The 22830-nt window shown below is 38.8% G+C and overlaps 1 pseudogene; it reads right to left on the bottom strand.

Annotated features, from left to right (window-relative positions):
* Positions 1–271: 271 nt before the first annotated feature.
* LOC148998938 (uncharacterized) lies at positions 272–18641 on the bottom strand (annotated as a pseudogene).
* Positions 18642–22830: the final 4189 nt, after the last annotated feature.

Here is a 22830-nt window from a genome sequence, read left to right as displayed (position 1 = left end):
CTCAGATGGTATAGCTTGTCTGTTCACTATAGTCTTCAACAAGTATAGTTTATGCTTTCGGCTTGCACTGAGCTTAGAGTTTGATCTTTTTGAAAGATGGATATCTGTGTGTAAGTGTTGCCTTTGTTAGTTAACTAGGGAAATACTGTTTTAGAAAGGGATTCACTTTTGTGTAAACATGCCTTCATGTCCCAATTATTTAGGAAGAATACAAATGATATTACTCTCAAGTTATCAATTCAACGCTTGCAAGCTGGAAACCTGAATTCACCTAATTTAAGCTAGTTTTTTTTTTTAAGACTATCAGTTTTTTCATGGTGACTGTGGTAAACACTTCAAATGGATATGCCCCATTGTGAGCTGACTGCTCCTGAGCAATAATAATACACATGGATGGTCGTGATTCTGGATCAGTACTTGTGCACGCCAAGGCCATTGCAAATGCAAGAACTACAACTCTTGCCTATTGACCTGTTGGAGGTGCGAGCCTTTGGTCCAATGCATCCTTCAGCAGCAAGGCATGATCACTAGGGGATGAAAAAGATAGAGAAGACATGAGATCTCCTGGTGCCTTCCTATCATCGCTTCCATTGCTACAACGTGAAAGCTATAAACATCACACTTTTATGTGATTCTCATTATAAATGCAAGCTCTGTGTCAAGAGAACACCAAGTTTAGGATTTACCAATCAATAAAGTATACAAAAAAAAAAAAAAAAAAAAAAAAAATCAGAAATTAAATACTGTGATCGTGAAATCAAAATTCCTCATGCCCTAATTGCTTCGGACCGATCATACAAGGGTAAATTGGAATAACAGAGAAGACAAGCACATGATAACGGAGTTCGGCATAGCCTACTCTCCGGGACTCGAGTATGAATCCAATCCACTATAGGTATGGGTGATTACAGACTAAAGAAGAAGAACATCAAGGAACATATAACCTGATATACACAGTCTCTGGTTCTCAATAGATCATCGAAGGATCGCCTTGCTCTTGTGATCAGAAGCCCTCTCTTTCCATCACCAACAACCAACTAGAACCATAGTTACAGGTGACCGAAGACGAACGCCATGAACGAAACCTCAAGAAGCTTCAAGAACCCGTAGCAGAGAGCAAACCAGAAATCAGAAAAAAATGAGTTGCATAACTCGTGCGAGCCAAACCCCAGCCCTAATATAATAAGGCATGAACCATACGAACCAAAACCGGTTCGGTTCAACACTAACAAATACAAGATTACCAGATTACCCCAACATTCTCCCCCTTAATCTGTATCCCCAAAGAACTAACTATAGTGAATTGGATGCGACCGTCATCATCCACGTATACCTGCACACACAAGACAAAAGAAAAAACATAGTACAAAACAAATAAAATATGCAAAATACCTAGACACACTAACCATGCAACACTAATGACTCCATGCAGATATACCATGCAACAGACTGCACTAGGTAGAGAAAACCCTAAACATAACTCATAACTCATAACTCACTCATACAACAATGAAGAGCACACATGCACACACCAGGCATATATCCCAAAACTGAGATAAACAGAATAAGAGTTATAAAAATTTGGGCAGCATCTCCCCTAAAACTGCAACAAATGCAAAACCTGATAAACAAACAAATAACCACAAGACACACACCACAATCTAAAACAAGTAATATACAACTCAAAAACTTACAGAACATATGTACTAAAAAGCAACATCACCAATTCTCAACAAATCAAGACAATGTAAAAATTTAGAAAGAGGCAATGACTTAGTACCACAGTCTGCAGGATTATGCTCAGTACTTACCTTTTCAACTAAAAGTGAACCATCAGCTTATTTTATCCCTGAGAAAGAAGTATTTAATGTCTATATGTTTGGTTCTATCATGATAAACAGGATTCTTACATAAGAAGATAGCACTCTGGTTATCAACAAAGACAACAGGTTTAATCTTCAAAATACCAAGTTCACATAACAAACCATTCAACCATATACTTTCTTTAACACATTCAGATGCAGCAACAAGCTCAACCTTTGTAGTGGACAGAGCAACTATAGGCTGTTGTTGCACCTTCCAACTGATGCAATTACCGATAACGTAAAGAAATAAGAAGATAATGATTTCTGTTATCTACATTACTAGCATAATCTGAGTCAAGATATCCTTCAAGAATAAGATCACCAGTGTGGACTTGAACACTAAACCTTTATGAACAAGTACCTTTCAAATACCTTAAAAGCCACTTAAGAGCAAGCCAATGTTCTTTACCAGGGTTAGACATAAACCTACTCAATACACTAACAAGCATGAGCAATATCGGGTCTAGTACATATCATAAGATACATAAGAGAACCTAAAAGACTAGAATAAGGGATCTTTGACATTTCATCTTTTTCAAAATTATTCTTAGGACAATGATCATTTGAGAGTTTAAAATGTGAAGCTAAAGGAACATTTACATGTTTACAATCAAGCATGTTAAACTTCTCAAGCACTTTCAATAAATATAACCTCTGACCAATGAACATAGTATCCTCCCCCTTATCCCTATGAATCTCAATCCCTAAATTTTCTTGGCTGTCCCAAGTTCCTTCATCTCAAATTCAGATTTCAGCTTGTTCTTAACATCTTGAATAAGACTAGAATCAACACAAGCAATCAATATATCATCAACATAAAGTATAAGATATAACACAACAGAATCTGAAATGGAGAAAATATAGGCAACTCATCATAAACACTTTTCTTAAACCCTACACTCAACACAAATGAATCAAAACGTTTATTCCATTGCCTAGGAGCCTGTTTAAGTCCATAGAGAGATTTCTTCCACAAGCAAGCTTGTGATTCATCTCCAGCTGCCGAGATGCCTAAAGGTAGTTGCATATATATCCTTTCTTCTAAATTGCCATGAAGAAAGGCAGTTTTCACGTCCAATTGCTCTATTGTCATTTTGTTCTGAGCAACAAGGGACAACAACAACCTTATAGTCTTATACTTGGCAACCGGAGAGAAAATTTCATCATAATCCACCCCTTCTCTTTGAACAAAACCTTTTGCAACAAGTCCTGCCTTATATCTTTTGGAATTATCAATTCCATCATCTTTGATTTTAAATATCCACTTACAAGGTAATAACCTTTGATCCTTGGGCTTCTGAACTAATTCCCAAACCTGGTTCTTATTTAATGAATCTAATTCATCATTAATGGCTTGAACCCATAAATCTTTATCTTTGGAACCCAAAGCTTCTTCATAGGAACTAGGTTCTTCTAACCCAATATCAGAGACAAAAATATCAGTCTCATGTGCAAAGTTGGCTACAAACCTTCTAGGTGGCCTAATCATTCTCCTAACTCTATCCCCGGCCAATTGGTAACTACTCGGATCAGGAACTTCTTCCACCTCACCAAGAGAAGACTCGGGGAGAGGGCAATGGCCCACTCTCAATCTCAGAAACTACAACCTCAGACTCTTTATTACCAGAGCTAGGTTGAAGGGAAGTCAAGGGCACTTTTGGTATACTAGAATCAAGAGTCTGAGCAGGACTTAAGAAAACATCAGCCTGCCCTAAATCAAATTGAGTAAAGTCTGTCATTCTTTGATCAAGTGGATTCAAGTTGGTATTGTCAATGGAAAGACAAGGGAACACACTCTCCCTAAAGAGAACATCCCTACTAATAAAGGTCTTAACACCAGGCACAGTCCTATCCCATAGCTTGTATCCTTTCACCCCCTCAGGATAACCTAGAAAGATGCTCTTTTTACTCCCCGGGTTCTAATTTTCCAATACTCGATGAGCAAAGGATTCACACCCAAATACCCCGAGGTAACTAAGACTCGGGAGGTTTACCCCACCACATTTCCTCGGGGGTTTTAAACCCTAAGGTAACAAGAGGGACTCCTATTGATTAGGTGAACAAATTGCTGTAACAGCCTTCACCCCGAAACCCTTAGGTACCCCTGAACTGATGAGCATACATCTAGTCTTGTTTAAAATTGTCCTATTCATTCTTTCAGCAATACCATTTTGCTGAGGGGTGTATTTAATAGTCCTATGCCTTTGAATCCCTTTATCATTACAAAATCCATTAAACATTTCATTAACAAATTCTAATCCATTGTCAGTCCTTAATGTTTTGACTTTCCTTTCACTCAAGTTTTCTACCAAAGCAACCCAATACTTGAACTTTTCAAAAGTTTCATCCTTGGTCTTCAATAAGAAGATCCACACTTTCCTAGAGTAGTCATCAACAAGGGATAAGAAATAAGAGTTTCTACCATAAGACAAGACTGAAGCAGGTCCCCACAAATCAGCATGTACATATTCTAATATATCCCCAGATAAGTGAGACCCAGCTCCAAAGCTTAACCGGTGCTGCTTACCTAAGACACATGACTCACAAAACTCTAAGTTATCAATGACATCCTTGCCAAACAGGCCTTGTTTACTTAGAGCTTGCATTCCTTTATTGCTTATGTGTCCTAGCCTAGCATGCCACACACTAGTGATATTTGATTCACTTGACAGACAACAAGTATTGGAGATATTATTAAGGAATGTACTACCATCAAAAACATACAAACCAGACTGAGAAATGCCCTTTAAACATACATGAGATCCCTTAGATACATAAAGACTACCCCAGAGATACAAGTTACAAACCCAGCACTATCAAGGCTACTAATTGAAATCAAGTTTCTCTTTAAGTCAGGTATGTATCTAACATCATGTAAGGTAAAAACAGATTTATTGTGATTTAACAATTCAACAGAACCAATACCAACTACATCACATAAATCATCATTACCCATCATAACTTTGGCATTATTCAACTCAGACAAGTGTGTAAACCAGTGTAAGTGTGGACACATGTGATATGTACAACCTGAATCTAAAATCCATCCTTCTTGCCTACTAACCTCGTAAATGATAAGCACCTCACTGATGTCTTCATAGACATTGGCTTGACCATTCTTGGGTCCAGGCATATCGAATGGGTATTCTCCAATTCCTTCATTTTTCTCTTATAAGCAAAACAGTTTTTCTTAAAATGTCCTACTCTCTTGCAAAAGAAGCATCTCTTGAGGTTTGTATCGACTTGTTGTTCCCATTATTATTCTTATTGTTAGACTCATGGCTTTCAATTACTTTTCCCTTTCCTTTTGGTCTCCCTTGTTTGTAAGAGCCCTTGCCCTTTACAAACAGGTTTTCCCCACTGTCCTTAGTCTTACCAGAAGCCAATAGTTCGGACTCCCTATTCTTTAAGGCATCAATCAATTGTTCTAGGGAAATGTTTTGACATGCATATTTGATTGAGTTCTTCACAACAAGGTAATCATTATGTAATGAATTCAATAGGATAATAGACAAGTCCCGATTTTCCAATTTAGTCTTTTCACCTGTATTGGCTAAGTCTTGAATAAGCTTCTTAAATATATCTAGGTTCTTGTCAAGGGTAGTTGTAGGGTCCATCTTAAACCCATACAACCTCTCCTTCAAATAAATTTTGTTACCTAGATTCTTCTTCTGGTATATCTGCTCAAGCTTGTTCCAAACTTTTATAGGGGTGTTGTCTTCATCATCAAGACACCGATGACCCCATCTCGTGATGTTCCGAGCATGCAACCAATTGCATTCTCCATCACTTCAGTCCTCAAGACTGGATCAATACTTTCAAAGAAAGCATCCGGGTCATCAATTGATCTTAGGAGCTTCGTTGAGCCATTAAGGCTCGAACCTTCCTCTTCCAAATCCCAAAGTCCCCAAGTGCCATCGAACTTCTCAATGTCTACCCTGGAACCCCCCATAGGAGTATCCAAACTTAGGTAACTAGGGTCCCTCCCTAGTCCTACAGCTCTACTAGAGCCTGTGGTTATAACACTAACCACACTGGGAGGTGTATCCTCCCCTGGTAGACTTAAACCCTTTCTTGGCTCCACTTTGAACCCGGTCCAAAACACTAATCAGTATATAAGAATCCAATTCACAATACTGATTAATCAATTCTGAAAAATGAAGATTATTCTAACAAAGTGTTAAATAATCAATATTAATTAATCACAAAAAAAAGAATAATCTCAGTTTATACAAGTTATAAAAACAGCAACCTAATAATCAGATGTTAACACCACAGATCAATACATACCAAGTATTAGATCAATACTAACACAGAAAATTAGACAGCATATAGTATAATGAGAAATTCAAGATTAAATGAGATTAATTAAAACCATAATCATATCAGAATCATCTACCTATACTCAGATTGTCACCCAACAGGTTATAATCAGCTTAACAGAGCATACCACAGTTATATGACAAAATCTAACAGAGATTTATAGGACCCGAATCATAGTCATATCACATACATATCATATGAGATGAAAATCAGTTTCATACGATTAATACTTATGACAGAAATTGAATGGAAAATATAAAAACAACATCATCATTCATATAACAGAGATATCAGCAGCGAAAGAAAATAAAGAAATTAGGAATAACCTGAGACAACCTTAACCGTATAGACAATCTTCACATTTAGGATTTAATTGTTTTCACAATACCTAAACGAAGCAGGGACCATGACTGAGATGGCTCTGATGCCAATCTGTGATCGTGAAATCAAAATTCCTCATGCCTTAATTGCTTCGGACCAATCATACAAGGGTAAATTGGAATAACAGAGAAGACAAGCGCATGATAACGGAGTTCGGCATAGCCTACTCTCCGGGACTCGAGTATGAATCCAATCCACTATAGGTATGGGTGATTACAGACTAAAGAAGAAGAACAGCAAGGAACATATAACCTGATATACACAGTCTCTGGTTCTCAATAGATCATCGAAGGATCGCCTTGCTCTTGTGATCAGAAGCCCTCTCTTTCCATCACCAACAACCAACTAGAACCATAGATACAGGTGACCGAAGACGAACGCCATGAACGAAACCTCAAGAAGCTTCAAGAACCCGTAGCAGAGAGCAAACCAGAAATCAGAAAAAAATGAGTTGCATAACTCGTGCGAGCCAAACCCCAGCCCTAATATAATAAGGCATGAACCATACGAACCAAAACCGGTTCGGTTCAACACTAACAAATACAAGATTACCCCCCCCCCACAAAAAAAAAAAAAAACAACAACAAAAAACAGCCCCCCCAAAAAGGGGGCCCCCCCACAGCATTCCCCCCCCCCCCCCCCTTCCCTATGGTCGTGCTAGATACAAGGCCAAGCTATGCATGTTTTTTCTCACCATTTCTCTTAAGGTTATTTTAAATCTATCCCTAGTTCTTCTAGTTCATTCAATTTGAATTATATCACTTCTCCATGCAAGGGCATTTATAGGTCTCGTAGAATACGGTTGTGCCATCTCAAATGACTTTCCCGAAGCTTATCACTTATCGGAGCAATTCCTAGATAAACTCTAATATGATCATTCCTTATCTTATCCTAGTTTTACCACTCATCTATATTAGCATCTTCATTTCTACTACATTGAGTTTATCTATATGATTTTTTTTAATAGTCCAACACTCTGCACCGTACATCATAGCTGGTCAAACGACAGTTCTATAGAATTTTTCTTTAAGTTTTAATGAAATATGTCGATCACATAAGACCTTGGATTCACCTCTCCACTTCATCCACCCTATTTTAATTATTTGGAAAACATCATCTCTCACACCCTACCCAGCCGAATCTGGTCATACCTGAATACCCGTGGGGGTGATACATCGCAAGATCTAGGTTCAAGGACAATTCCATACAATACATGATAAAGTAGAATTAAATGGACATGTAATAAACCAGTTCAAATATTTAATAATCAGGAATGAAAAGAAATGATTACAATATCCAAAACTTTCTTTCAAAAACTAACATCAGAGTTCTAAGAAAATAGAGAATGTATAATGTTGCAGCGGAAATAATCTAAAGAAACACTAAGGAAATGAATCTCCGTAAGAGTAGTCCTGGCACGAATAAGAAGCATCATGTGCCTCCACTTCCTCTCCAATCTCACCGTCTTGATAACCACCTGATAAAGGATCCTCAGTGCAGGAGGGGTCCTCGTAACCCCTTATAATAGGATAGTCTAAAGAAACAACAAAGTAAATGAATGAGTTCATAGAACTTAGTGAGATAACACAATCACATCATATCTTCATACAATTTCCATGTCATCATTCATAAGACAAACATGTATTTAATAACATAAATAAACAAATGCAATGCCAATGATGGGTTAGTAAAGCAGTTAAAGACTCTATACCTCCCACGGGGTGGTCTTGGGTTCGCACCCATTCGGCGGCATTAATTTGAGAATGTAATCGTGGTGTGCGCAAGCTGGCCCCGATGAACCTCATAAAAAAAATGTAAAAAGAAGTTAAATTTGGCCAAAAAAAATAAAAATGCAAAGTGATGATATGAATAATGTAGTCTCTAAAGTAGACATGCATTAAGTCATACATTAGTCTTCTTTGGGCGGTCTCATCACTTTTCCCTCACGGCACTCAAGCACGTCTGTTGGGTTCTCCGCGGCTGTTGGGTAAAGTCTCATCGAGCTATAATTGGAGATTAAGTCACCACTCTCTCACATCAATGGTATAAGATCTGGCGTGTGTTAGGGACAAACCTAAGCCTAGTGCAGGGTCATACAGTCTCGTACTACAATGGTCCGGATATCTCCCCTCACGCCTAGTGCTCTGTTGGTTCAATACCTTCCCACCTATGAATGAAATCCTTAACGGGAGGCATCTGTTGGATCCCAATCCTTAACCCAATGGTCATCCACATATAATAGACAGGATGATCTCCATGTCTTCTCACGGGTCATTTCACCGGTCTTGAGCGTTCATGAGCCCTTATCTATTATATGCAAACCTACCTCTCTGATGATAGTGGGCTTACTCGATACAGGACCCAACCACTACCATCACGGGTTAATCGGCTTCAATACCCCTGTCGGAAGGGTAGTAGTACTCAAGAGGTCACCTAGCCCAACATTTCTATACACCTATCAAATATGCAATGGGAATGAATGGCACCACGAAGGTTACTAGGGTAATGGGCGAACTCACAACCCTAGTGGAAATATAAGGTAGGGAGAGTAATAATATTCCCCCTATCCCTTCACATACATTTACATTCCATTTCATAACAACAATAATAGATTTATGGGCAAGAGCACACTCAATTATAGTAAGATAAACAAGAACTACAGCAATTCATATTTAACAAAGGATATAAAATAATAACTATTAATTAAATATAATGCGGTTAGTTATTCCTCACATTTTATTTTGATCCTTTCTCTGCAGATCAATACTTTCTTCCCTCAAGGAAATAACTAAAGGGTAATTTACCCTAATCATGCAAGAAGATTACAAAATAAAAATAGGAGTTAATTTGGGTTTATAAAAATATCTCAAAATATTCCCGTAAAAACCCCAAATAGAAAACTAGGTTCTAACTCTCCCTTTTAACCTAAATCGGCTAAAAGTTATAATTTCGCCCTTAGTTTGAAGTTGAAACGAAATGAAATTATGGGGAAAGTTAATTGGCAATAAAGAGATCATAAGGGTGTATTCAATTTGACCTAAATCAAAATGCCCCAAATTGGCTCTCCTAAATCACCTGTGGGTTAACCCGGAGAGTCAAAATGAGTCAACCTTATCATGGGATTGCACCAATAATTCATATACTAGAAATGGACATTAAAATAAGGATTAAGGAGTAAGCAATGAACCTAACATGCTTCCTTTTCAAGATTCCTCAAAAGGAAAGGAGAGAAAATACTCGCAAAATTGTGAGTAAGAGAAGGATTAAAAAAAAACTAATATTTCTTAAAGTTTTCGTGAAGATTCGAATCACAGAACGCCTCTGGAAAAATGGAAATCGCTCCTATCTTTCGTTTCTCCTCTTCCCGCAGCCTCAAACTCAATCTTTCAAAAAGAAATGCGGTTACGGATGAGTTAAAACATAAAATAGGGCTTAAAAACCCCAAAACCTGTTTTTGCCCCCAAATAGAAAATTGGGTGGGGTTGGTTCACCCAACTGACCCAACTTTCGGTCCATGGTTGGACCCCCAAACAGACTCCGAATTCAGTGATTTTTGGCTCTTTGGAAAGGTCTTTCGATGATCTTCGATTTGATACCTTATTTGTGTAAATCGTATTCTCAATCGCTGATCTACAAATGTGCCAAAATTGCCTTTTGACACCATCGTGATTAATCTTTTCTCTTTTTTTAAACTTCATGAGAGTTATCAAATCATCACTGGCTTCATCCACGATCATGTGGTCATCTTCCGAACCTTCAGGCTCGACTTGAATGGTCTACAGTTGTTGCAGACTCGAGGCCCGGGTTCGCGGTCCTGAAACCATAGGTTAACGAGTTAGAAATCCGGGGGATTTCACATCATCATCTATATCACTTCTTTTATTAATGATTGAACTTAGGTACTTAGTTGGCTTTAAAAAAAAAAAAGAAGAAGGTATGTACCTACAACAATCACTTTGAGGAATCTCTTTATCGTCAAGTTTCACCACCTCATTGTCTACCCGATCATGATTAAAGTTACAAACTAGATATTATGTCGTTGTTCTACTTAATTTAAATTCTTATTCCAAAGCTACTCTCCATGATTTTAACTTGGTATTAGTCCCTTTTGAGTCTCATCTATCAACACAATATCATAAGATCCAGCCACTGCTCCAGTTAGATGAACCTGGGTTCAACAGTCAAGCTTGTTGTTTCAAAGTCTGCAAGCCGAGGCTCCAACCCTGTTTCTAGCAAAATATTATTCATGGTTACATCACAGTTAGGGGTGTAAACGGACCAGATTCGGATCGGATAGTGGTAATACATATCCACATCGTATTATATTCGGACGAATTCAGATAATATCCTATCGGTTTTCGTACGGATTTAATCGGATTCGGATGATAATTGGATAGTTATTTTCTTAAGTAGATTCTTCTAAATGGGCATGAATACATATTGAATATAAGTTTTCGACTACCTATTTACATCTTTACCATTTTATTTGTGAAGGCTAGGTTTGAAATTTAAGAATTTAGCACCTTTGATAGCTATTTTAGTAGAAAATCTAGAAAAATACAAATGTCAAGATTTATAAAAATAAGAAAAATAAATCTAACTAAGTAACTTAATCGTATAATTTTATCCGATAGATAATAATAAGAAAAAAGGGATATACCATATCCACGTCCTATTAGTAATCAGAGAGATTCAAATACTCCTAAACGAATGCGGATGCGAATTCGGAAGCGAATTTCGGTTATCCATTTACACCCCTAATCACGGTGGACACTTACGGGATTGCAGGCGTGGTGTAGATAAGCAAAGGCATGGACTAACCATTGGATGATCTTCACCCTTGTCATCTAGTCCAGCTGTCCTCCCCCTTCCTCCCCGTAGAGAGCATTTCTCAGACTACCCTTCTCAACATATTCATACACCAAATATATATTACCCTTCCCAAGAATAAAATCCATACAATTCAATGATATTCCGGTGCCTGCCATTTGTTAACATACAAATCTCATTCTCAAAACTTTGTCGGTTTATTGCAAGAATATCCCTTGAATCTGACATGTTGCCAGTACTGCTTTATAAACGCTCCCACATTCTCCCTTTCCAATGAAACAATTCTCATGGAAATCATCAGTATCTTTTACAGTGTAGCTGAATCTGAAATTTCCTCCCCTTCTCCATATAAGTGTTTGATGGCTTTCATCATATTTGGTTGTTCCAACATTTTTATCCTGTTGTCCTGATTTCATTTTCATGTTGACAAGTCCCCAAGTGACAGCTCCTAAAGGATAATGCTGATTATTGGGACAGTGATGGATATATGGACTTTATCTTAGTTTTTGGATCCTCTTGTCTGCAGGACTAGAATTACAAGGTGACAATCATGTTGTTGCTCACTAATCTGCACTGGTCTTGAGTTGGTTCAAAGATGGACTAAACTGATTTTAAACCAGATAATTGTACAAGGAATGAACTGTGAGTGGACTACCTCTGTGGATGGGAAGTCACCTCAAATGATTAAGTTGGATTCAGGATAACACAAAACCTCGTTGTAAGGGATTTAGAATTCAAAGAGCATTCAATGCTAAGAGTTATTGCAGGAGAGTAATGCTGTAGTTTTTCTCACCTGGCTTGCGTTCTATCTTTCATCTGTTACCTTTATACTGAGAGCCCATGATGTTCTCATGGAGAAGAATCCCCTGCTCCCTTAGATTAACATATGCTCAATGAAGAGTCTAGATTGAAAATAACGCTTGGCTTGCTGGAGAAGCCAAGGCCCTGAATCTTCCTTAAGAAGCTGTGAGGGTAATATAGTTGGCTTTAAATATTATCCAAAATATCCGTTTACCTTATCCCTTGATTTGACATGCAATTAATGTGGATTGATGTATTGGCAACTGACGTTAAGTTTTCAAGATCTGAGAACTGCGCATTAAATGATACATTTAATGCTCTGACACATCCAGCTCTTCTCTGAGAAGTGACATTCCAATTGTAGTCTTGTGTACTTCTACTCCATAAAGTGGCAATGCCTATGTGACGCTTTGAGTAGAGCTGGTCTCCTCGAAATATGGCTTTCCTGAACGGTTCATTCTTGTCTTATCGATGGGATCAATATCAAATCAATTGTACTAAACGGTTAACCCCAGTTCATGGGCTCACTCGAATTACGTGTAACACCTGCATTTCCTCATAGGCCTACATTCCAATGAAGGCCTCAGCTGGTTGTTTTGGAAAATATTACCATTTGGTACCCCACTAGTCAACTTATTGTAAGAGAGATCAATCGTTTGCAACTATTCTAGTTGGACAAAGATGTTGAAATTCTGCCTGAGAGGTTGTTCCGGGAGAAATTGAGGTTCTCCAAGGAGCTCACCTTCCCTAGATTAGAAGGGATTTCTCTTGAGACTGAGTTTCTCCTCAGGTATAGAAATGTTCCCAATAAAACCAAGTTGCCCAACTCGGATGGTATGTCACCTGATAATCTGTTGTTACGTATGTTCAAGTCCAATTTAATGCAATTTCCAAGTACTTCAACTATATTGCCGGCTAGTTCATTTCCTGCAAAGTCTAGATGCTTGAGCTTTTGTAAACTTCCAATGTTCTGGGGGATCATTCGAGTTAAGTGATTGTAACTCAAGTTAACCTTGAAGAACTTGCTTAGATCTCCTAACGCTGTTGGAATTTCTCCCGTCAGCTCATCCGAAGACAAGCTTAAGTCTTGTAATTGGATCAATTTTTGTAAGTTCACTTAGAATTTTATTTCCATCAATGTGAAAATAAGTAAGCCTGAAACATTTTTCCCAATCTAGCGAGAGCTTTCCAGTCAACTGATTTGCTGCTGAGATCTATGTAAACAAGATTTGGGTGCACTCCAAATACCTTAGATGTGTCCCCAGAGTATTGGTTTCCTTCTAGTTGGACTTTGAACAACCTTAAACAATTCCTCAAGCACTCTGGCAGCAACCCAGTAAAATGGTTACCATTTGCTGTCAATCTTTCCAGGCTGAATCCGTTGCATAACCTTGGAGGCAACTCACTAGAAAAGTTGTTGTACGAAAAGTCTACATCGGACAATGAGAAACTATTGTGTCCAAAATCTTGTGGAAGGGTACTGGAGAAATTGTTGCCAAACAAAGAGAGTTCCTGTATATTTTCAAGGTGAGAAAATGTGTCTGGTAACTCTCCTTGCAAGCGGTTGGTGCTAAAATCAAGTGTTTTTAAAGAGGTCAGATTTCCACTTTCTGGTGGGATTGTACCAGCTAGACTGTCGCTGACTAGAGATAAGAATTGGAGCTTTGTTAGATTCCCTAACGTTGCAGGAATGGTACCCGTGATCATGTCCTCTAAAAGGTCTAGCTCTCCCAAATATTTGAGGTTCCTAATTTTCAGGGAATCGACACAGAGAGCTGATTAACGTAGAGATAGAGGATCTTAAGCTTTGTCAGTCTACTTGATGTGGTCAATTCATAATAAATTGGTTGGTCCGAACAAAGATGAATTGGGTCGACCAAGTGTACGGTCAAACCATAAGCGAAGCGACAGATATTCACAAAGATAACATACTCGATCCAAACTCCTTAAAATTAGAGATAAGAGAATCATGTCCAAGCCACTTGTAGAATCCGTATCCGACTTCATAACTGTGATACGAGTAATGTACTCCCAAAAGACAAAGAGCCCATACTTGAGTTCCATTCAGACTTCGATATTGAGTGGTCAAGGTAATGTCTCCTACTCTATAAATATTGAGATGATCATGACAGAGAGGTAGGTATTTTGGAGTTATCTTCCCTAGCATTGAGAGCCATCTAAAACTTTCTTCTTCTTACACTTTGCATCTTGGTAACTTGATCGTCGAAGGCGTTACTCAGCCAATACAGTTGAGCACATTTTTGCCGGTTCACTTGTTTGTGCGGTCAAGCAGGATTTTTGTAGCAACAATTGGCGCCGTCTGTGGGAAACTAATAAAAAAGCCATCATGCATACTAGATCAGGAAGGTTAGTTGGGGATGACTCAAGTGAAAGTAGACAGGAAATTAATAAAGAGGATGCATCCTAAGGAATGGAAAAAATTCCTCATGATGATGCCCTAGGAGATCTATCCAATCAATTCGTAATAATTAGTCAATTTAACGAGTTGCAGAAGCAAATCATAGACCTGAACGAACTAATTAGGGCAAACATTTGTCAACAAGTAGCTATGCCGGGAATCGGCCAACAGGTTATTCCCATTAACCTTGACGGAAATAGAGATGGTCGAACATCAGAGTAAAGAGATGTACGACCACCTTCACTCGACCACTCATCATGACCATCTCAAAGAAACCGAGAAAAAGGAAAAGATAAGGTCGGTGAGAAATCTCGACCATCACACAAAGTAGCGTCCATGGACCCTCCTCCAGGCAATGATTATGAAGATCAATAGAGTAGTTCTCATTCAACAACCTACAAGGAGGGGATAACAATGAAGTTCCGGCCAAAGACGCTTATTAAGTAAACAAGTGATTAAAGGAACTTGAGAGAAACTGAAAAAACTAAAAGCTTGGGGCAAGGATGCCCTAATTCAGTTATGAAAAAAGACTCTTTTGTCCGAGCTAGCCTAGAAGTCGAGATGCCTAAGAATTTCAAGTGCCCGACCTTCACTATGTTCGATGGGACAAAGTGCCCAAGGCACCACATGATGCACTATAAATTGGTTATGTCCTCATATAGGCATAATGAAGTAGCCATGTGCAGAATCTTTCCTGCTTCGCTGACTGGAGCCGCATTTGAATGGTTTTTAGGACTCAAGAATGGGTCAATTGAGAATTTTGACCAGCTTGGTTGAGTTTTTTTTCCCCGCTTTCAGAGCGGAGTAAGTACAAAGAAAAGAGAGGACACTTTGTTCTCAATCAAACAAGGGTGTACGGAGTAAGTCAGGAGCTACCTTCGGAGGTTCAATAACTTAACCATTTAAATAAAAAATTTGGATGAGAAGATAGCCTTCCATGCACTTTATCAAGTACTCAGCCATGAAGGACTACTTGAACGTCTCTTGCTAGACATGCCTAAGACATACGCAAACTTACTCGAACGATGTCATAAGTAGGCCGAGATATCAGAAACCATCGAATCCAGGAAGAAAGAACGGACCATAGAAACAAAAGCAAATAAAGATAAACTCTAGCAAAATAGGAATCCGAGCACAATTCCAAGCAAAGGTTGTCTGCGAAAGTCCAAAAGACAGTCGAAGGGAACATACACTTCTTTGAATGCTAGCCGATTAGAGATCTTAATGCAAATCAAAGGCTAGGGTTTACTCAAATGGCCGAGCACACTTCAATCCCGACCAGAGCAGCGTGACAAAAGTAAGTACGGTGAATTTCATAAAGATCATGGTCATTGGATTAACAATTGCAGGAAGTTAAATGCAGAGATTAAGAAATTAATCTTGTAAGGCCAATTGAAGAAGTATGTTCAAACAAAGCAAGAAGCTCCTCAACCAGTAGCTGGAGATAGGAAAAGAGCTAGATCGACCAACAGAGAAAGGGATAGAAGCCCCAACAGAGGTTGACCAAGGAATGGAGATGACAACCAAAGAAGATGATCCCCGATATGCACAATGCTCAATGGTTCGACAAAGGAGTTGATTTGGCAGACAAAAAGAAAAGCTCGATACATAGGTGATGCTGAAGTTGAAAGGTCAGAAGTAAAAGTAGTGTCAGAACCTATCACTTTTTCCTCAAAGGATATACAGGATATAAAGACTCCCCACGATAATGCTCTGGTGATTAAAGTCATTCTAGCTGGAACTGAAGTCCACAGGGTCCTAATAGATATTGGTTCGTCGGTAGACATTATCTCTGGATGCTTTCAAAGGCTAAAACTAAGTGAAAAGATGCCTATTCCATGCGGAGCTCAACTATATGGTTCTCAGGATCCTCTACCCAAGCAGAGGGAACAATCATATTAGACCATCGAGTTGGCGAGCACCCATGTGACAAGGTCATTCAATCAATTTTATTAGTTGTTCAGGTGTTGTCGGCGTACAATGTCATCTTAGGTTGACCAACCCTTTGTGCTCTAGAAATAGTAGTGTCCACGCTACACATGAAGATGAAATTCTCGACCAATAATGGTATTGGTGAGTGTAGTGCTGACTAGAAGTCTAGTCGGTAGAGTTACATCAACTATATGAAGAGAAGAGCTAAAACTTGTTCGACCATGGTTGTTGAAGTTAGAGATGACCGGGACGAAGAAGCAATGCAAAGAGCCAATCAGTTGAGAAGCTAGAAAGAATTTGCCTCAATCCCAAAGAGTCAAATCAGGGAACAATGATCGGTATTGAGCAAGAGGCAGATTTCAAAGCCAGATTGACTCAATTCCTAGAAGAAAAAACTAGGATGTCTTTGCTTGGTCGACAGATGATATGCCCAGCATAGACAGACGTGTAGTTGAGCACATATTATGTATTGATCCTTAAGTGATTCCGGTTGTCCAAAAAAGAAGAAACTTCTTGTTGAGAAACATGAGGCAATCCGAACGAAGGTTGAAAAGTTGAAATAGTCAAGGTTCATTAGAACCATCGACCACCCAACCTAGTTGGCTAATGTGGTGATGGTCAAGAAAGAAAATTGCAAATGGAGAATGTGCACGGACTACACCAACCTCAACAAAGCATGTCCCAAAGACTGTTACCCGCTTCCAAGGATTGACCTCCTTATAGATGCAACAGCTGGACATAAGATGCTTAGTTTCATGGATGCCTACTATGGGTATAACCAAATCTTGATGCACTCGGATGATGAGAAACACACGACGTTCATGAATGACAAAGATAGCTACTATTATAAGGTGATGTCGTTCGGTTTAAAAATGTAGGAGCAACCTATCAGAGAGCAGTAAACAAGATTATGTAGATGATATGCTGGTGAAGAGCATCTCAAAAGCCGACCACTTAGCTGACCTTGCTGAAGTGTTTGATGTGCTCTAGACATTCAAAATGAAGCTCAATCTAGAAAAATGTGCTTTCAGAGTGTCATTTGGAAAATTTCTAGGTTTCATGGTGTCTCAGAGGGGAATTGAAGCTAACCTAGGGAAGATCAAGGCAATTCAAGACATAAAGCCACCAAGAAATATCAAAGAAGTTCAATGTCTCATTGGTCAGGTAGCAGCATTGAACACATTCATTGCTTGGTCGGGAGAAAAATGCTTGCCATTCTTCAAAGCTCTAATGAATGAATCCAACCAAAAGACAAAAATTTGGAATGAAGAGTGTCAAAAGGCCTTTGATGAATTGAAGGAAAAGTTGTCACATCCTCCTCTGCTCGTTTGTCCAACTCCTAAGAAGGAGTTACTTTGTACTTAGTCACATCATCCATTGCAGTTTAGTGTCGTGTTCGTCCAGGAGGAAGGTACCATTCAAAATCCAATTGATTATATAAGCCATATATTAATTGATGCTGAAACTAGGTACCCAAAAGTGGACAAATAGGCGTTAACTTTAGTAATAACTGTATGAAAACTTTGACCATACTTTCAGTCACACTCTATTGTCGTGCTGACCAACTTCCCTTTAAAGAAGATACTTCACCGGCTAGACTTGGCAGATCGACTTGTTACTTGGGCTATCAAGCTTAGCGAGCATTAGATTGAGTTCTAACCCCAGCAGACCATTGATGGTCAAGCCTTGGCGGACTTTATTGTCGAGAACCAACATCCCGTGGATGAGCAGGTAGAAGATGAACCTATTCCTGAACAAATAAAGAGATGGGTTCTATCTGTTGACGGTTCCAACAATGCATAAGGAAGTGGAGTAGGATTACTTCTACAAAGCCCAGGAGGTTTTGAGATAAGATATGCACTCCGCTTCAAATTTATAGCTTCTAATAATTAAGCAGAGTATGAAGCGTTCCTGCCGGCCTCAAATTAGCTACTAGCTGAGGCCTTCATTGGAAATGCAGGCCTATGTAGAAATGCAAAAGGATTCCAACCTTGTAATCCCAGTCCTGCAGGAAAAGGATCCAACAACCATTTGAAAGTCCTTATAGCTGTCAGTGTCTCAATAGTTGGCACTCTCCTTGTAGGATCCATCGTTCTGCACTTATGATTGTTAACAGGAAATCAGGACAACCGACTGATAATATTGAAAGTATCAAAGGTGAAGCGGGCGATCAGTCGCTAATATGGGTGAGAGAAGGAAAATTCTCATTCAATGATATTATGAAAGCTATTGATGATTTCCACGATTATTGTATTGGAAAAGGTGGATTTGGGACTGTTTTCAAACTAGTCCTACTAGTAGGTTAGATTGTTGCTTTAAAAAGATGAATATGTCAGATTCCAGTGACATTCTTGCAACAAATCAACTAAGTTTTGAGAATGAAATCCATATATTAAACAAATGTTTGGCATAGAAATATCACTAGGTTGTATGGGGTTTTGCTTTAGGAAGGGTTCTATGTATTTGGATAATCCCAATACCCAATGGCATAAGATGCCTCATATCAAAGTTTTGAAATAGAAACTTTTTCACCTCATGTAACAACCCTAAGTCGTTGGTTGCAAGCAAAATATCATCCACATATAACACAAGAAAGATGGTTTTGTTCCCACTAATCTTGTGATATATACACTGATCCATAACATTCGCTTTGAAAGCAAATGAAACCTCGAGTACCACTTTTAGGATGCTTGCTGTAGTCCATAAATGAATATCTTAAGCTTGCAAACCAATTGTTGCCATTACTCAAAACAAATCCATCAAGTTGTTTTATGTACACCTTATGCAAATCTCCATCGAAAAATGTCGTTTTCACATCAATTTGTTGACCTTCTCACCCTAGTAGATCTCCTTGATGTTGTTTCAATAGCCACTTGTTGAGGTTGCTAAACAATTAGTTGCTCCTTAGCAAGATGCTTTTCCTGTGGAGGATTTTCATCATGATTTTCTAAGGCTACTTCAATTGTCATATCACCAACTTCTTGTTGAGCTTGTTGCAGAGTGGATTGATTTTTCATTGCAATCTCAGAAAATTGTGGCTCTCGAGTCACGGATCTCTCAATGTTCATCCAATTTGGGTAGACAACCAGCATTTCACTTGACGAAAGAGCTTCAATCGCAATATCACTTCTATTAGAGCCCAAGTCTCTGAGGCGATCACTGCCACTAGTCATGTCATTCTCAAGAAAAATTTCCTTTCTTGACTCAACAAACTTACTTTAATGGTTTGGACAGTAAAATCTGTGAAATCCCATTTAACCCTAACCTGGACACCCTGTTTGTTTTGATTGAAGAAGTGAAGTGATTGATGTTTGACCTGGAAGTTTGACCTTGAGTTCAGTGTTGATAGGTTTGGAAGGTCCTAGGAAGTTAGGTCAGACCTTTCCCTAAGTTGGTTAAAGGCCTAAGTGTTGGTTTTGACCTTGGAGATCCAAAATTCAGCAAGCTGGAAAAGGGGGACCCTTTGGTCGATACCATCGACCAAGCACCATTGACCAAAGCAACTCCGAAAAACAGATTTGTTTAATTTTGGATATTTGGATCCTCTATATATTGCAACCTCGGTCTAAACCTAAATATTTGCTTCTTAACTGTTGGAGAACATGGGAAGAACCCTAGAGCCTCCTCCTCAAGCCAAGGAAGATCCCCAAGCATTCAACCAAGGATTCCCTCCTTGATTACTCTTCTTCAAGGTTAGTGTTCAATCTCTTTCTCTCTAGATCTACTCTCTCTACTGTTTCTTCTAATTATTTTGATTGTGGGGAAGGTATTACACTACTATAATGACCCAACCTCTAATCTCCTTTGTCTTAGAGTGAACCCCCATTCACTCTATGTTCTCCCTTGAAGCCATATGGTGTTTCTCCATGTATTTGATCTAGAATTGATAACATGATCTAACCTTACTGTAGTTTTCTATTCTAATCTATGTTAGACATTTTTCTTACTTGTTTTCTATGCATGATCTATTGTTTTCTATCCTTTTGAATGAATCCCCTTTCATTCTAGCCTTTCCATGATGATCCACGGTTTTAACCTAATAGATGTTTTATTAGAATTCTTTTCCATTGACCTTGTTAGACGTTTAGACCTTCATAGATAGTCTTAGTATGTTGTTATAGATTTTTCCTATTAATTTCGGAGTGTTCCGATGTGTTTCGGCGAGTTTCCGATAAAAAAATTGGAGATTCTGTCCGTACACTGTTTGCTTGGTTGATCCTCTTGGTCGATACTATCAACCAAGGACCATCAACCAAGCAAGTTGCTGATAGCAAAATTCCCTATTTTGTCTCCGTTTTGACTCTAATCTTTTGGATTTGTTTCTTACAGTCCATACATGTTCGTTTAAGCTTGTTTAAGTGATTTTGGATTTGTTCTCTGATCTCTCACTTAAGGGTTATAGATTCGGAATTCGAGGTGAGTACTTCACTCATAATATACATATTTACATGCTTTGTTGTGATATGACTTGAATGCATGATTTAGTTACTGTTATTTTACTTTCTTTACATTATATTACTTCTGTAATTATACTGGTATACTCATATTATGATTTACATATTGGAATGGATCATGAATGATGTGAATGTGAATTTGACTTGATTGTGTGATGTATGGAATCATGATATGATATGAATGCCTAGGGTGTAGTTGTGGAATGGGGAATGCAATTTCCCTGACTACTGGTTGACATACCTAGGATTGGTCTAGTAGTGTTTTCCTTGGGAAACCCTTGTCATATCTGACCTTATCGGAAGGGGAATTGAGACCGAGTGACCCGTGCCAGCAATGGGGATTTGTGGACGCTCAAGAACGGTAATCAACCTGTGAGGGGACATGAATCACATTGTGGGGGCCATTCATTGATAGGGTTGCAGTAGTAGAATTGGGCTCATGGGCGCTCAAGACCGGTAATCAACCCGTGAGAGGACATGAGAGCTTTCCGTTTACTATTTGTGGATGACCAATAGGTTTAAGAGTCTACGTAGCCGGGAAGGAGACGGTGACTCTAGGGGTAAGGATACCGGAAAGGATCGCGGGAAGCAAGGAATGGACATATCTAACCCTAAGTAGATGTGACTCAAATGACTTGCATTGGGCTAAGTTTAACCCTGAACACGTGCCAATATTCAGACCAATGGTGATGTGAGAGAGTGATTGTCACATCCACCCAGCCGGTACCCTACTTGGCATACTTGGGTATGTGATCCACAACCCCAAGGATCAAGTATCCAAAAAGCATCTTTCTCTCGGATTTGTACAACCATTGGTCGAATCAGTCGACCAAGCATGTACAACAAGCTTGAGTCAGGGAAATGAAAGGCTATACAGGTCCGAATTTAGTTGGGTTTTCTCCTACAAGTCAATAAACAAGTCTAGAGTAGAGAAGTACCTTCGAAACAAGACCGGAAGCGCATCAAGCATTTTAACTAAGCATCCCCTCTTCTAGGTGTAGTTTCTCACTGAACACTGACAGTGTATCCAAGTAAGGGGCTTCACTGTCAATATCCATGGGCTCTGAATCATACAACAAGTCTTCAACTATGAGGGCCCACAAGTCTCTTCTTCCACCACTCCGGGTCTTCGAACCTACAACAATAAAGGATCGGGGTCAGGGTCAGGGTTAGGATAGGGCTGGGTTTCACACTTCGATTCGGGTCTTGATACAACAAGGATGTCCTAGCCAACACTTCTAAACAAGTCCTATATATGACATCCAATAATCCGGGAAAGCGTCGATGGGCATCTTCGGAAACATCTCATACTATTCCCTTCAATTTCCAAGGACAGAAATGTCGGAAGGACATTCCCCAATCCCAAATCATACTTATCCAATCACATTCTCAGTTTCATCATATCATACATGAATGATACTTCATCATATTGAAAGATAAGTCATAACATCACATGATCAATCATATATGTAATTGAAAAAAATGAATAGTCATGATAAGCAAGAGTATATAAACATGGTACTACTGTCCTAAGGTATGTACAACAGTCATATGATGTTCAAATACAACAAAGAAGCTAAGTCTACTAAATTGTCAACATCAATGTAAGAATCACATAGTCTATGCATTTATGGTGATAACCATCCTTACCTTGAGTCGAGGTGAAACTAATCCAATAATCACAAGAGAATGATCCAAAGATAGTATTTAGACCCTAGACAAACATAGATGAGAGATTAGAGAAGAAATCGGGAAAATCGGAGGTCGAACGGATCAAATCGGGGAATTACACAATTCAACAACCAATTGGTTGACTGACTTGGTC

The sequence above is a fragment of the Hakea prostrata genome, unplaced genomic scaffold (assembly GCF_041222555.1).
Source record: "Hakea prostrata isolate BN-2017 unplaced genomic scaffold, UWA_Hpros_2 contig_91, whole genome shotgun sequence".
Taxonomy (NCBI): domain Eukaryota; kingdom Viridiplantae; phylum Streptophyta; class Magnoliopsida; order Proteales; family Proteaceae; genus Hakea; species Hakea prostrata.
The sequence above is the reverse complement of the archived record's forward strand: the minus strand, read 5'-3'. Positions and strand labels throughout refer to the sequence as shown.